Below are 10,060 nucleotides of genomic sequence, written 5' to 3'. Positions count from 1 at the left end.
CTGAAGTTTGTTTGCATTAGTCTATTTTTAAATTTAAATTTATTCTTATTAATTTAAACTGATATTTAATGTTCAAGTTTATGTGCTGTGCACAGAGGATCGCTGCAAAGCAGCTCTCCTTGAAGCCCTTCTCTTTTCTAAAAGAAACAATGCTGTGAAACTTCACACAGAGGCTGAGTCGGCTGGGACTGATGAGTGCAAACATGCAGGTGGATGTTTCTGGTTGTGTACATAGCAGCCCACTTGCTCTCCTCTGGCTAAGTTGTCACCTTTTTGATGCCTTTAGAATTTTCTGCTTGTTAGAAGTTAAATCTCACATGTTTCTGCTGACAGCACACTGCAAGGATATCCACTGACAGAGATATCCTGGCTGGATAGTTCTGGCCAGGCCTTGTTTTCCTCAAAGTGATTTCTGTCCTGGAAGAAGGCAAGGTGAGCATAAGATGCAAAGGGCAACCTGGAGAGAGGGCTGGATTTTCTGGGGTCCCAGCTGATATGTGCTGTTTTAACAAAATGTATTTTTAATGGTCAGAGTAATTGTATTGTATGTGGGCAGAAAGAGTGTTGCAAATAATGTGTACATTTTTTGTCTCCCTCTGAGATTTCCTGGTCATCTTGCATTGCTTCAGTTTGCTTTCTCTCACAACAAAGTCTAATTCCCTCTTGATAGAATTCCCTCTAGATATACTCAGTCTTAATTCTTTGAGCATTTCTTTCATATTATTGTAGGCCAAGCTTACAGGATGTTGCTCTTCCCAAAGTATAATGATTTTAATCTCTTCCTGACTTACCTCTTTCTGACCCACTAACTGTTAACATACAGATACATATGGACTGATACATCTTAATGCTCATTAATTACTTTATAAGCCTTTAAGTAACTATAAGGACATAAGTGTAGTGGGATTTTTTTATTAATGTTTTGTTGCCAGTGCATCCAGACCTATGCCCATATGTGACTATATATAAACACATGCACAAAAAAGGTATTGTCCCAGCTTGTCCAAATGAGGACAGAAGTGTAGTCAGCGGTTGAGGTGATACTCAGAGAGTGTTGTCTGCAGTGTTCTTTGAAACCTGTCATAGATTATGGTAGTGATTTCTCCAGGTGTAGAAAATAAGGCTGTGCCCATCCATGGAAGAAACTGTCCTACCCAGCCTCCCCTCTGCATCAGATGTGCATCCCTGTGCACTTCCAAAGGCAGAGCAGTCTCCCCTCTGCAGTCTTGCCATGAGAGGTGCTCTTCTGGGGGTTTACTGACCTGTTCCAGTCAAGTGAACCTGATTAAACCATTTCCACTGTCAGTCTTGCTGATCAGCTCACTTGGACTGAAATACAAGAGCATCCAGCAGCAAATCCAAGGCAGGCAGAAAGGGAGGAATATGCTGCTGGCGGTCATTATTTCAGTCTGATAGCACCCACCAGTTCCCCTGGCCCAGCTGGATCCAGGACAGGATGCAAGGCTGTGGCCTAATTACTGCAATGACTGCTTTCATACAAGCATCTCCTTCCTAGACTCCTGACCATGGCATAGCTCAGCAATATGCACTTTTTGTTCTAGGAGAAAACTGAAAAAGGCTTAGCCTCTCTCCCTCTCTTTATATAACCTTAAGAGATTTTTACTAATTTTTATGTTTAGCTCCTGAAAGTCTAAAAACCTCTTTGAATTAGAATATACCACCTAACAAGTTTTTAATCCATAAAGTCACCTAGTGCATTAGGCTATTACAAATATTACAGTTACATTTTTGAACCATCAAGGTGCACAATGCAATGACTGTCCAAGGCATACCACATTGTACCTGTCACAGGCATAATCAGCTCATCTGGAGACTCACTTCAAAGTCACAGTCACAGAATGGTTAGGGTTGGAAGAGACCTCTGGATCCCATCTAATCCAGCCCCCCTGCTAAGGCAGGTTCACTTAGAGCAGGTCGCACAGGATTATATCCATGCAGGTTTTCTTGTTCATCTCAGTAAAGAAGTGTCTGCCCAGCAGGGAGGAGGCATTTCCCCACATTTTGCAGAGCTGGACCCCACCTCTGCAGTTCCAGAACTCTGAAGAAGCCAAATGGCCCTGATGAAGAATATCATTGGAAGCGTTACCCCAGTTCCTACACAGCACCACAGCTTGTGTGTATGGCAGAGGTGTGGGAGACGCTGCTCAAAGGGAGAGCTGACCTCTACCCCAGCCTCTCATGAATTTTCACTTGTTCAAAATCTGTTTAATTTTTTCTAAGCAAGTTTTAATGGCAGATAACATTTATAAAGCCTAATGATTTCAGCAAATGACAAGTGACCCTCCCAGACATGTTGTAATTAATCTCTACATTTGAAAAAGAAGTCCATCTGAAAATAGATTCTGGTTTGATTCTCCAGAAAATAATCTTCTGCAGCTCACTGAAAGTCCAGGGTGCGGGGGATAGCCCAAGCCCAGAGACCTGAGTGAAGCACATCTTGTATGACTTGATGTCATGACACCATGTGTCACACTCTGTTACAGATTGTGTGTCCCTGTGCTTCATGTAACCCTGGATGTAATACTGGGCTCTCTTTTCAGCCAGACCCTTTCAGCTCTCTGTAACAACTTGTGCCCAGCTCTGGTACCTTCAAATACATCCAAACCTTGGTCACGTATGCAATTGCTGTGTGTCTGTGGTATGAATTATGACAGGGCTTGGATCATCCCCTAAGCCATGGATGGCACAAAGGTTTCTAATGCTGCTGGTCTACTGAACTCGCGCCAGCATACGCAAGTGCTGACACTAAAAATGGCAGGCAGTCACTTTCTCTTGACTTCAGCTGCTCATCTGTCCTTTCACACCTCTTTTAGCCAGGTCACCATAGGGCAAAGTAAATGTTTGTGCATCAGAACAAATGGCTGGGGACAGCAGGAAGGCAACAGAATCAGTTTAGCCAACAGTGCTGTCAACATATTGGAGTGGCTACAAGTTCAGTGTTACCTCTATCCCTCTATTTCTGAGTTGCGCTGAGCAGAGCCCAGGTGTGGCTCAGAGTCAGGGCTATAAATGATGTGATGTTTGTTCAGCAGCAGGTTCCCAGTGTCAGTCCCAGTCCCAGAGAGTGGGACAAATCCAGGCTTCTGAAAATCGGCTGCATGTTCATGTAAATTCCCTGTAACTAGAAGGTATAGGGCTGCAGATGGCATGTCATGGGGAAATAATGTTGACTGTATGTATTTTTGCCACCATTCACTTAATAAAATAATAGGAGACCCACAGGGTTTGTTTTTAAATCATCCATTTTTACAGAAGAAATCCTGGATTTTAGGGCATGCTACAGCTTTCTCAATCCCTAGAAGGAGTAAGGCAGTCAAACACAGAAGAGATGGCAGATTACTATAGCAGAAAATACATCATAGCTTTCACTAGAAAATTACTTTCAGGCAGGTGTTCTGAAGCTCTCTCTTAGGATGTGTGTATCAGAAATGTCAAAGCAAATACTTAGAAGCAAAGTTCCCTTGTTGAACATCCAGAGATGACACTTTTAAGCAAGAGCCACGTGGGCTCCAGGTTCGCATATCCTCACATTAAAATCAAAAGGCCTAAAATAATTGTAATAAGATGGTATAGTATTGTTCATTTAAAAAAAAAAAGTAAAATTTACAAGCCCATTTTTTTTTTCCTCTTTTGAAATAGACATAATTTTCCTATAGAAGTGTATATTCTTACCTGCTAGCTGACCCTGATCCTAAAGTCTTGTGTTGCCTGAAAACACTGCAGCTAAGTTGCTTCTGGTACCTCAGTCCCTGTGTGAACACAGTCCCACACTCCTCCGTCCATGTCTGTCCTCAGCAGACATGCACGACAATTGCACACCCTCTCCTATTCTGAAAGTTAAAAAAAAAAGAATTTAAACTCTGAAGATAAAGTGAAGTTAAAAGTAAGGCTCGCAATGTGTACAGTACTAAAGCTCTCAGTATTCAGGTGAAGGGTGGATTGAAGTCTGTGCAGAACAAGAATGTTACAGAGTTAATAAAGTCACAGTAATTCTTAGAGCCAAATTTTAGCTAAAATCTCTTAATAGATTTTCATGAGCCTAGACCTTGCATTTCCAGGTGCAACTAGGTGAAAACACATATATGTCAGCCAGCATCTGATCATGCATGTCATCACAAGGCTTGCACATTAAAATCTTTTGCAGCCCAAAGTTTAGAGTCTAAAATTAAGAATTTGGCCCTTTCTGTCATCCTGTATTGTGTAAACCATGATGTTCAGTGTTGAGCTGTTCAACCACTTCTTCTTGCTTTGGTATGCATAGTTACAGGGTCCACTTGTGCTCCATTACGTTAGAGATGCTATAGACTGAAAAGAAAATGAGGAAAATGCAGAAAATGCATGCCCTCTTAGATATAGGCAAATTTTGAAAGGAGAGACTGGAAATAGAGATTTGAAGTGCAGAAAATGAAAACCAGTTTCTAAAAGATTGTTTCTGATTTGTTACTCAGAGCCAAATCTTGCTGCCTTTGCTCCTGTGTTAATTCCTTAGTCTGTATGCACCTTCAGTGACTCTAGTGGGAGAGCTTGGAGTCAAATCCTCTTTCCTGTTGCAGCAGTGGAGTCTGGCCATTGGGTGATGATGTGTGTAAGGGATTTACTTGGGTAGTATTAAATTAATTTGACAAAATCTGAACCATGATCTAGCACTTTGTTTACAGGCTCCATATTCATGTTTACAAGATGATGATTTGAGGCTCACGCTTTTTATGTTTCCTGTATGAAAAGGGCAGCCAGTGTACAGATATTTGTTATGTTTACCAGCGTTTCTGAACAGATTTTTTTTATAGTACATGGTTTTATGAAGTGTAATATTTTTATAGCAGAATGATGATCTTTGGACTTTCTATATTGTTACCTACAATTGTTTGCAAACAAGCTCTTAGCTCCCTTTTTTCTGTGCACTGTACCCCATGTTGCTGCTGCTAATGTTGCTGGCCTCAGCTGCTGCTGCCCCACCATGACGTGGGCTGATGGTATTGTGAAACTGTGCAAACTAACTTCAAAGAGCTGTGATTGTGCTGAAGGGCTGGCTCGTGCTGGGCTCATCCTGGCAGGAGGGATGGGGAGCTGTACCCTACCAAGGCAAGAGTTTACTGTGGATGGCCCCCAAGGAGAAGCCTTAGTGCTCACCTTTGTCTGTATTCTGCCATTTTGGTTTGGCATGCCCATCCTTTCCTTTCTTTATAAAGAAATAAAAAGAAAAGAAAACCAAAAAGGATCCTGCTTGTTTTTGCATAATTCTGTTCCAGTTTTCAAGCACTAGCTGTGTTTGAATGCCATGTGTTGGTCACAGTAAAAGCACACAGTTACCTATTCAAATTATATCTGAAGCTGTTATCTCTGTGCAGCCTGAATACTCAAACCTCTGCTTTGGGAATTAATAAGTAAGCCTTTAACACCCATCAGTCAGTTCACCCACCAGAAAAATTCAGGATTTCAGTGCCAGACAGATGAGGGCTGCCTCAGCATGAATTTCCTTTGCCCCTTTGAGATCTTCAAAGGTACCATTCCTTTGGAAACTGCCAGTCGCTAGCAAGCAGCTTGCATAGCCTTTTCTGCTTGCTGAACTTACTAGTGACGACAAAAGCAAAATCAGCTTGTTACTTTGAGGGATTGGTTTTGCTTCCCTGGCATTTCCACGTGTGAGCCTGCACACAGTTACACTGGCGTTCACATCTGGGTTGTCATCAGACCTGGCAGCATCACAAAGGTGGTGAGTCTGGCTCAGGTTCCTTGCAGGAACAGCAAGTGGTACCAGATATGGATAACAGCATATGATTAGGATTCAAACAAGCATAACTGAGCAAACTTGGACTTGAAGAATGTTATTCGTAGGATTTCTACTCTGACTGTAGGTAGCCTTATGCCTCTGTTGTCCTGCCAGCTGCTCCTGTCCTACTCTCACTTCTGTCCTTTTCTCTGTTCATGAAAAACTTCCTGCTCCTTTAGTCCTCCTGGTCCTGCACCACTGGGACATGCATGTACCTTCCCATCCCCTTCCTCTACACCCCAGCGCCTACCATGAGCTGTTCCACCTTTCTCTTACCAAGTTTCTGTCCCACTGGTCCACCTTGTGGTTTTTACAGCCTCTTGGGTTGGGCAGGCCAATGATTCCTGTACACCTGTCTTTATAGGCCCCAGTGCTTAAAAAAGGGGGCTGCTTTGGAGAACCATAATTAAATATAAGAACATCCACATAGAACAATTGAAGAGGAAAAAACCCAAAACCAATCCAGGCTTTCTCTTCCATTTCCTCTTCTAATTCCTTTTGTAATATGAGCAAGACCAAGAGTGAGCCAAGTTCAGCCACTGTTGGATATACATAACTTTTCAGAAGACCTGGTTAGGAAGCCATGGGTCATGGCAGATGCGAGTCTTTCCCTCCAATGCTAGCAAATGAATAAATGACATGTCTAAGAGAAAGGCTTTCCAGAGTATACTCAAGTGCCTGGTCAAGACACAGCCTTTTTACGAAATCTGCACTGGCAACCATCTTAAACCCCTGCACTTATTGAGAAATAACCATGCTTTTTTCCTCCTGAATGGAGAGGAATACATTTGTTTAAAATTTTTAAAAAACCCAAAGCAGTAGCAAACAAGTCCCCTCCCACCTGTAATTTTGCTTTTTAGTTAACATTCATTTCTTTCTTGTATCTTTCCCCTTCTTTATCCCATCCCAATTTTTTATCACCCCCTTTTCATGTCCCCCATCAATGTACCATGAGAATTGTCCAAAGGCTCAGAAAATCCTGTTACATGCCTGAATAGCATCGTGTTCAAGGGCAGCACAACTGCTGGCTGAACACCTCAAGCACTACAGCAAGGCAAATAAGAGGCAGTAACAGTTACTACTAATGTCTAAAGATGACAAGAAGCAAAGATTTTGCATTAACCTGTGACGAGCTGAAGACAAGGATTTAAGGCTATGTGCAGCTTTTCAGGTTACTCATAGACAACTTCAGTGCACTGGCTGGTAATGATGCTGGAGGCAAGATGGAAGAAAGGATTATCTGTCCATTCATGTAGATGGATTGGAGCTCTCACTGTTTTCTAAACAACCAAAGCTGGCCTGAGATCAATTCCATTTTTTGTTGAGGAAATTAATTTATTAAGAGGCTGGTGACTCACCATCTGTGGTAAGCCTGTGCATTGTTTTGGCTTGGCACACTCCTGCCTAATTGATTCTTCCTGTCCTTCAGGTTCTGTGGTCACTGGTAAAAATAGCTGCAGTATAAAGCCTAACACTTTACCTATGTAGAATTTTACAGCTTCAGTTTTAATGATAGTCTCCTTGCTAAGATATGCAAGTGAAGACTCAGTGATTTCCAGTGCATTTGCCCAGACTTTCTAATTGTCACATTGTTGTCTGGGCTCTTGTCTCTATTGTAAATTCTGTTGTATTCAGTTATTTGCTTTACTCATCCATTTATTTATTTCACCTCTTGGTACTTAAACAATTTACCCTTTAGGAACATCAGCTGTTACAATGGAGCCTTAAACACAGAGAACAGAAACAACCTGCCCTTGGCTTCAGAGAAGTGATAAGAGTGACCCATCAGCTTTCAGAAACTCTCAGGACTGCTGTTTTCTTGCTATCTGGTCTCACTTCAACCTCCAGTTTGCTGCCATGAGTTACACTCTTGAGTTGGGCTGCACATCAGCTCCAGGGCTGCAGTCTTTCTCTTGGGTCTGTGGACTAATACACACAGGTACAGATTTTGTCCAGGAATGAACAACATGCTTCTTGATGTCTTGATGTGGGTGGGAATAAAGTGGAATACACAGCTGAGATGTATGCATGTCTTTGGCCCAGACAAAAAAAGTACATGTCCAGCTAAGCAAAGGGGAGGATTATTTATTCTGCTATTCAGATGCAAATTACTCTCCCAAGCCCAGGAATGACAGCAGCTTTCTGAGGAGCTCATGTCAGATATTCAACATGCACATTCACACAACTTGCACAATTCCCAGTTCCAAGAGGTCTCCCAGGTAGCTTCATGTTCTTCTACAATCAGATAGTCTGTTGGGTAAAAACAGTGCTTGTCTTTGAATCAGGGTGAGTGGTATATTATAATGTCCACCAACCAACGCATGCAAAAATCATTTGTCAGTGACCTTTAAACTTGGTATATTTTTCTACTGTTTAATAGCCATTCAAGTCAAAAATACCCTCATTGTGATGCACTCAACACCTCAACCCTCAATCACCTAAAACCTCACAGGCTGGGTGACTCCCTAAAGCACAGAAGCTTTATGCCAGATTATGTTTCATTAAGTAGAATGCCTAACTGGGGAAGATCCATTGCCATTAGTCATATCCTATACTCAAATGCCAGTCTTCTCAAAACTTTCCGTCATATCATCAACAAGCACTTGATTCTCTTAAAAATCAATCTGTAAGAATTACAAGAAAATCCTCACCATTGTAACTGGAAGCTTCACCCCTGGCTTCTAAAAGAAAGTGGAAGAACAGATTAGGCAGTATATGTTAAGGTAAGAAAATGTTATACAAATCTCACCATTCAGGCCTCTAGTGTCATTTTTAAAATGGCACCAACTAATAAAACTTTAATATATTTAAACAGTCCGGAGTTCAGATGCAGGGGAAAAAAACCCAAAATGCCTGCCATAGAGATTATTAAAGACCCTAGACTGTTCACCTTACCTTGGAGATGGCTGAGAGGTGACTTGATTATTGTCTACAAGAATCTTCACAAGGAGAAAAATCCCATGTTCTGGAAGCACAGAGAGACAGACCAGAGAACAAAATCAGGCAAACTTCTGTGTGCGAAATTTGTGCAGCTGCAGAATGGAAATGAGGTAGCTGTAGTTTTAAAAGCGAGGATGTTATTCATTGGAACAAATGATCAAAAGAAAAAAGGGGCTTGTCTTTCCCTTTGTATCCCTTTTAGTAATATCCCTTAGCAGACAAAAGGTTAGTGCAGAAGCAAGTGGATAACTTCAATAGCCTGCAGTAATCTGGAAATCAATTTTAAATGCTGTTATGGTCTCTTTGAGCCTTAAATATGACATGCATTCATATCACCCTACCACAAGCAGCTGGCACTAAATGAGCAGATCAGGATTGATGGATGAACTCCTAAGATTAATTCAGAGATATTTAATTCACAAACAACTGGAACAATCAACTTTCTCTGTTTAAATCCGTATCTTTACTATGGCACATTTGGAGAATATTTGCTGTCTTTTCACAATATACAATATTGCTCTGAAATTTTGTGATGTTTATGACTACCTATAATGTTAATTTAGAACAACCTGTTCCACACCATTGGGGCAATATGGTTAAAACCTGTAGCAAGACCAGGCAAATGGTGTTCCCCAAACATAGTAAAAAAATCACTGCCTTAAAATCCAAATAAATTACAATAGCATTAATAGTGCACTAATCCTAGTGCACTAAACCACAGGAAGGCCTTAAAGAACTAGCTGTCAAACATGAGTGAAACCTTCCAGAACAAAGAGATAAAAAAGGCTTTAATCTCAAAGAAGACCTCCAATCAGAATTAAGCTGTTTAAAATGGAGTGAAAATTAGACCACAAAATCTTGAATTTTTACATTACCAAGGCATGAAGCTGAGTGGCAACTTGTGAACTGACTGGCTTTACACAGCTTCTGAACATCTATGAGATCTACACTGAGAGAGGGAGATAAAGGCTGCAAAATTGTAATCACAGCAACCAGGATATTTAAAAAAAAAAAAGAAAGAAAGAAGATAAAAAAATGAAGGAAGGAAGAAGGGAAATAAATTATCAAATAACAAGTGTAAATGTTGTTCATAATAATGCATAGTAACTGTTATAGTGCTTCTCCAGGGAAAACACTACCCCACTCCTCAGTTTCAAGATGATGGATATTAGCAATTCCCAGAAGAACAATTTTGGGTAAACCTAAACACTAAGCATTACATCTAGTGAGAGTTTTTCTAACCCTGTGACAAACACTGTTTTAGCAGCCTCCTTGAGGAATGATGTGGCAGAAATTTGTGTAGAGCAGCCACTCATTATGAAAGTGCTG

At 41.1% G+C, this 10,060-nt stretch overlaps 1 long non-coding RNA gene across 1 annotated transcript; it reads right to left on the bottom strand.

Moving 5' to 3' along the window:
* Positions 1 to 7,856: 7,856 nt before the first annotated feature.
* On the bottom strand, positions 7,857 to 9,192 carry LOC146439494 (uncharacterized). The gene is made up of 3 exons (XR_014850815.1): positions 8,687 to 9,192; positions 8,443 to 8,472; positions 7,857 to 8,041 (listed from the first exon to the last, which is right to left on the bottom strand). It is a non-coding gene; the product is annotated as an uncharacterized LOC146439494 (long non-coding RNA).
* Between the last annotated feature and the right edge of the window lie 868 nt (positions 9,193 to 10,060).

This window comes from Lichenostomus cassidix, chromosome 3, assembly GCF_008360975.1.
Source record: "Lichenostomus cassidix isolate B80296 chromosome 3, HeHo_3.0, whole genome shotgun sequence".
NCBI lineage: Eukaryota > Metazoa > Chordata > Aves > Passeriformes > Meliphagidae > Lichenostomus > Lichenostomus cassidix.
The sequence above is the reverse complement of the archived record's forward strand: the minus strand, read 5'-3'. Positions and strand labels throughout refer to the sequence as shown.